Here is a 7,352-nt window from a genome sequence, read left to right on the forward strand (position 1 = left end):
TTTAATTAAATAATTAAATTCACCTTCTATTATATTAAATTCAGACTTTCAAAAATTAAATTTAGTTAAATAGTAAAATTCAGCTTTTATTAAATTAAATCGAATTTGAATACTTAAATTCAGTGTTTACTAACGTTGCACAACTAGTTTAAAAATTAATTCCAAATTTCGGTAAGAAATTATGTACGCTGTCTCTAAAGATTAAAAGAACGTGTAGCTTAGGTAATAGCAGAAGTAAATGAACCGAAGTTATCAGACTGCTATACTCCTCATGTTGGAGGCGTTTTCCTTACTGAATTTACATTTTGAACTCGAATTTGAAATTTTGCGCGCTCCTAAGCCGAAAAAAACTTTTTGTTTTTATGAAACCAGTTTTTATACATAGAAATAGCTATAACCACAATTCCCAAGTGCAATTTATCGCGTCAAAAGACCGGGATGGAAATTAGCTTTTATTTGACTCGATTTTCTCATCATTTTCCATCATTTTCATAAGGAAAATGCCCTCTGACTCTGAGCGCTATTTCGATAACCTCGGTTCATTTATTTCTGGTAATAGATCATATGCTATGTGACGGGTTGGCAGATTGGCACGTTCTAAGTAACCTAAATAAGTTCTTGACAGTATATGCCTGAATCAATTGCTTATTCTGGAATTTCGCTTCATTAGTACGCAGATGAATTTTCGTCAATTTTAATAAATTAAAATTAATTGCTCTTATACGAGTCGTAGAAAGAATTTTCAAAAACATCGCAAAGAATTTAATTGGTGGAAGAAAAATGATGATATTCAAATAAGGTCCTTAAATGAGAAAACATATTCAAAGGGGTTAATTGTTTAATACGCCAGATTTCAATTTTTATTTTAACCTTCTTGATTGAGCAATTTTAAAAAAAACACTTAGATAGAAATATTCACGATTTATTGATTGGTTAATCCATCTACTTATTGTTATTTGTCAGCGGCGAAAATATGTATTATCAATATGCCATGTTGCTTAATTAATTTAATGAAGAAATAATATATTTACTTAATTAAAAACACTTAAGTATGTAAATAATTTACTTGGTTTTAATTTTTAATGTACGTAATTTTATATATTTAATGTTTAAATTATTTTTGAGGGATTATTTTTTGACAAATTAGAATTTAAAATATTAAATGCTTTCTCAGAAAATTATGTAAATATAGTTATTTTATTTTATACATTTATTTACTTAATGTAATTAATATACTTATTATATGAAATCGCTTAGGCGTTTTTACTGCTTGAAAATAAAATTGGTCTTTGTATACCCATCACTATTTACGCGACATACACGTGTTAAACAGATTCCAGATTTGGTTCCCATTCATTATCCGTAGGCACATGTCTCAGGGCACATGGCTCTCAGCAATGGAGGCCAATTATGGCTGCCAGTGAAAATGGTGTATTCTTAACTTAAATAATTTGCAGGTGTAAGAAGGGGGGTTAATCTACGTTGCAATTCGTTGTCGGGAAAAACCGAGCCAGGACAAAATGAGCTCCAAATATTTCACTGACTTAAATTCTCGTAACGAACTCTTGGCCAATTCTCCCCCCCCCCTCTCTCTCTCTCTCTCTCTCTCTCCGTCGGAGAAAGTGGCCTATTGTTTGTCAACATTCCTCTCAGTCCCGAAAATGACTAGTCAGTCCCTTTGGGGCCCTAAAGCCAGCTGCTGACGCCAGAGGGGATCCTAGCGGGACCGTGGAAAATCCGAGATTCCTTTCGTACGGGTCACCGAAAGAAACGTAGGCTAGACAAAGACCCCGAACTCCCCCAACCCCGGAAAACTACTTCTTCAATCCCGAAAGAATTCTTTCGGGAGTGGTTGATTGCAAAGCTGCCAATTGGACGATTTCCCAATTGGATTTCTTGTAAAAATACTCAAATGCTTGGACGGGATAAGGTTTTTGGGTTTAGATAATAGATTATAATGTGATTAATAAGAGGAAATTATACAGAGGGTTTTTTTTATGGTCGAAAAGTTAATTTTTTTCAAAAACAATTTTAAAAATATAACTTTTTCACCACTAGGTGCTAGATCAAATTTGCCAATGAGAAAGTTGTAGAGCGTCATCGAAAACGTACGAATATCGTTAGAAAAATTTTTAACTGAAAAACACGACTTGAAAAATTGACAAGTTGGGCGAGCCAAAATACATTTTTAATTCTATGCTGTCGCATACTTTTACTGGAATTTAGCAGGGTAGCGTGGCTTAACCCATAGTTTAAAGGTTGGTTTATTTTAAAAGTTTGCAGGTGGTTTTGTTTTATTTAAAGCATGTTTTTCCTCAACCCTGTTGGATTTCCATTTTTAGGGAGTCAATATGCTAATTATTTTACCAATAAACATCAAAGTTTTCAAAACGATATCTAATTAGAAAAAAATATCTAAAGGTTAGTAAAAACATGTAAATTGAGTATAAAATGGTATGCATTTTGTGTTTAATGAATGAATTTTTCTAATTATGCTACCTTATTATAGAGCGGACCACACTGAGATAGTTGCTCTGTATTATGTAGAGGGTGGAAAAAATCTAACCACGGTGTGCGAAATTTTTTGGAACGGCATTGAAATAGGAGACCATCGGTAAGCGCAGTATGGCGAGCAGTCAATGACTTTTGAGCGTTATGGTAATGGGACCACACGAATTTGACTTTGAGAACACTACTTGCGCATTTTGCTGCATACCCTCGTAGTAGCTGGTCCACAGCCAGTGATGATTTGGGTTGTAGTCAATCTCGTATTTGGAAAATATAACGCAAAAATCACTACCACCCCTACAGAGCTACGCTGCACCAATGCCTAGGAGATGGAGATCTCGAAAGATGATTCAATTTCTGCAAATGGTTACTCAATAGTCTTAGTCGATAGCTACGCCGCAAAATTTTCGTTTTGAAAACGAAAACATTTGAGAGAGTTGGCCGTTTTCAGTCTATCGAAATCTGGCAGCCTTGCCTGCCTTCCAGCAGTGGCGTAACTAGGGACCCGCAGAGCCCGCGACCGCGGGGGGGCCCATTACATTTTCACAAAATAGGGGGCCCTTTCTTACTAAACTGATCGGCGGCGTTTTTGACCGTTATTTTATTATCGACTAAGAATATGTTGTTAACAACGATCCCAAGTTTATCCGTAACGTTTTGTTCGCAGATGAATGTTCATTTGCAAAAGATGGAAATTCCAATCATCAAAATAATCACCAATGTCAGGACGAAATTCCTCACTGGGAATTTACACAACATCACCAAGTGTAGTTTGAACGCTCAATGTTTGGGTTGGACTCGTGGGATATCGCCTCATTGGTCAAGTGTTTTTACCTCGAAACCTCAACGTTCAGAACTACTGGCTTTTCTTGCAGAAGAAATCGCCGACCTTCCTTTAGCTCAACTGTGAAGACTTTGGTTTCAACAAGATGGTTCCCCGCCTCATTATCACAGAGACGTCACCAACTTCCTAAAGCACGAGTTCCCTCAACGTTGGATCGGTAGAAACGGTGCCATTCATTGGCTACAGATCTGGATTTTTTCCTTTGGGGATTTCTCGAAGAAAGGGTTTACGCAACTCCGGTTCAAAGTCAAGAAGAACTTCGTCAAAGATGCTGGCCGTGAAGTAACCCCAGAAATGATCGAACGTGCTTTTGATAACATGATCGTTCGAGCTCGAGCCTGTGTGGCAGTCAATGGGCCGATAATTGAACCATTGCTGTAAAATGCTGTAAGAAAATTGTAAATTAACGATTTTCCAGTATATGATCAAATTCAATATCATTATTTCATGAACTTACTTTTCAATACCTACTTTTAAGGAGTCGTTGTTTTAAGAAAAATACAACCACATAACCGATAAGAACACAAATATTATTTGTAAAATAAATAGCTAAGTGACTCTCGAAAAAGGAGTTTGAAAGAATGATTCTTAGTAAAAGTGTGAAATCGAAAAGAATTGACAAGCCAAAAGTCATTGAAAAAATTGGTCTTTTTTCATCGAACTAACGATATTCGTACGTTTCCGATGACGCTCTACAACTTTATCATTGGCAAATTTAATCTAGCACCTAGTAATGAAAAAAATATTTTGAAAATTGTGAAAATATTTGCAGAAATAAATCGATGAGTTTTCAGAAAACAGTGTCCCCATCATGCATAACGAACCATAAAAATTTCAATATAGAGTGCCAGCAGCTTGAAACCCTGCGACGTCACCAATGTTAAACGTCTATTGAGAAAAAACGCGAGTTTTCATGACAACCACTACGGAAGCTACGGCTGTGACGTCACTAACTTTTGAAAACGCATCAACTGCTAGCACTCAATTCTACCGATTATAGATTTTGAAGAAAATTAAGTTTTCGAACAAAAAATAACTGTATATTTGTATATTTTTGAATGTCCGCTGATACCCATATAATTGTTAGTGGTTTACAGTTGAGATTTCCGCGCCGAGGTAAGCTAAGCTCGACTCGAATAGACGTTCACTTACCTAATTGGTTCTTCCATCTAAATACGAGAATTTATAAATAGCATTTTTTTACTCTTAAGCTTGTTTTCCACTAGCGCGCGTCATAATGTTATTTTCTTTACGCGCGTAAAAACGTTTGAACGTTTCAAAGCTGAGAAACGCGTCGTTGCGCGCGCCAGTGGAAAACAAGCTTTACATGTTAGTGACGACGACCCAGAGTTAAGTCTTACATTCGACGTAATTTAAGCCCCACCCAATTGCATTGACAGCGTGGTAACAATAATACTTGGCACTATGAGGTCATAGAAAGTCACCCATTCTTTTTCCTATAGAGTAGTTTCAGTTCGTAGCTTTGGCTATGGCCGCCATTTTGTGCGGGATTTTTTCTCTATGGGAAAAAGCATAGGTGACGTCGTGTCACGTGATACTGAAATCACTGTATAGATAAAAAATGTACACCAACATGGTAGCCATGGCTAAAGCTACGAAGTACTACAACCCTATTTGGCCTTAGACATTGCAAGTGTATGCATACATAATTTCCTGGTAATATAGTGACAAACAATTATTTCTTTTAGAACTGTTAAGCGGCAAAAAAGAAGAAACCGTTGGAAAATCTGGCTGGTTCCTAGTCATACTTATTACATTTAGATGTTATGTTACTTATGGAAAAGGTAAAGTGTCTTCGATCACGCGGGATCTGACACGTGAATTTACATCCTTATAGTTTCAGGTATATTATAGTGAAAATAAAATAACCGTTAGTTGAGTAAATTTGATAATGACAACAACCAGTTTCCTATTCAGAATTTCGTGTATATAAGGCCTACTAAAATGTACTTCCAGTTTTACCTCCATCCAGTTTTCGTTTCTTATTTTTTGGGGGGTAAGGGGACCTAATTTCGGGAATATTACGCTTTGGTTATGAGCCAAAGTTGTACACGCTTCATTTGCCAGAGATGAAATTATTTTTCCTTAAATGAAGAAACTCGTTTTGTAAAGTGTGATATTATTTGTCACACGCATGCCCGCTTTATTCGCGGATGATGACAGTAATTTCACATTTTCTAACCTGGTCAACTTTAACCGTAAATTTCTAATTGCGTTTCTTTTGGACAACACCTGTAACGGAATTCGTCAATTGCCGGGTTTTTTTTCCACTTCACCTCACATTTGGAGACAGCTACGCCCTGCTCAATTGCCGTCAAAACCTTGGTTTTAACAAGTGTGTAAAATAATTTCATTGCAAATAAAACATAAATTTTGTTTTTGTTACATAATAGGTGGTTTCTTTTCGCCTGTTCTCGGACTAAAAGTGCACTATTTTTACCCTAAAACGTTTTATTCGCCTGATCCGGGGATAAGAATTACTCCGGCCCATAAACTATTCGCTCGTTCCGGAGTATTAGGGCTATAGTCTTTTTACTCCTTCTGAAAAGGAGGTGTAAAGAGAGTAGATCAGATTTGTCGTCTGCTAAGCAGGATTTATCTGCTAAAAAGGCCTAACACTCCGGAACAAGCGAATAGTTTATGGGCCGAAGTCGAGGGGCTGATCACTCCCCGTAATCGGTGTACAAGCCTGTAGCTTTGACTGCACTAAAATGATTACGTAAGTAAGTACAGATTTAGCACTACCAAAGGCTGTACTCATTTTCATATTTATGTAATCGGTGTACAGATTATCAGAGAGTGGTTAGCCCCTCGGCCGGAGTAATTATCATCCCCGGAACAGGCGAATAAAACCACGTGACTCTATGTAAATTGAAACAGATAATAAGACCAATTGTAATGAAAATTATAAGGGTTATACAAAAAGACTAATTAGACTTCGTATTTGACTTAAAATTGATGTCATACTCAAAATAATAGCGCCTCTAGCGAGAAAAATATGAAAACAATTTACGATAAATCAAAAAAATGTATGGTCATTCTAGAATTGCCTTGGTCAAGTTAGGGAACATAATCACTGATAAGTATGCCATAAAAGTATTTTCATTATTGAAACCTTGTCCACGGGATATGACGTCACTTCCAACGCGTCATCAACTTAAGCGATGGGAAACGGAAGTTAGTGAAACGGTTTTGGAAAACGCGCAATGGTAATATTTTCAATAGCACAAGGAGAATAAGAATTTTCCGTTTTTAGGTCCACTTATAGGTCTCATTGAAATTTTGTCTATGGAAATGTTACACAGAGGCACACTTATGAGTAATTAGTTTACGTATGGACATACTTATGTGAAACATACTTATAAACTTATGGTCGGACGTAGGTCATTAGAATATAATTAGAATAATCAAGAAAGTAATACTCAATCGGCTTGAATTGTTAATATTTCATAGTCGATTAAAAACCAAAATCAATTTAAAATTTGATAAATTAATATTATTAAATTTAAATTGGAAAAATTTAGGTAATCCGTTCACGTTCCGGGTGAAAATGAAATCGGGCACCCTTTGAGATTACAAAAAGGGGCGACATTGATTGAAAGCGCCCGCAAAAAGAACGTTGTTAAATTATTAAATCGACCACGCCAAGAAAATTCTTCGACCGCTAAATAATGAAAAAAAAAACCTCGATTGAACAACGGGACGTTTTGTAAAATTGGCCCCTGCGGATGGGGGTTACTGGGCGCTTCGACACAATAGGATAGATCCAGCCCAAAATACCTACAGCAATAAATTACCCCCTTTTTAAGGCACCCAAAAATCAATTGTGATAAAGATACGTAACGAATATTAGGGTGTCTACCAGGAATACGGATTAAAATTTCTGAAATCTGGCATTGAAACGTGGAAGGGTGGAGGGTGGGGTGAAATTCGGGTGTAGCCCGCCTCGTATGAAAAGTGAAAAAGGTTGAAAGTTCAT

This window comes from Leiobunum rupestre, chromosome 6 (assembly GCF_980474605.1).
Source record: "Leiobunum rupestre chromosome 6, qqLeiRupe1.1.hap1, whole genome shotgun sequence".
In the NCBI taxonomy this organism is placed as follows: Eukaryota; Metazoa; Arthropoda; class Arachnida; order Opiliones; family Sclerosomatidae; genus Leiobunum; species Leiobunum rupestre.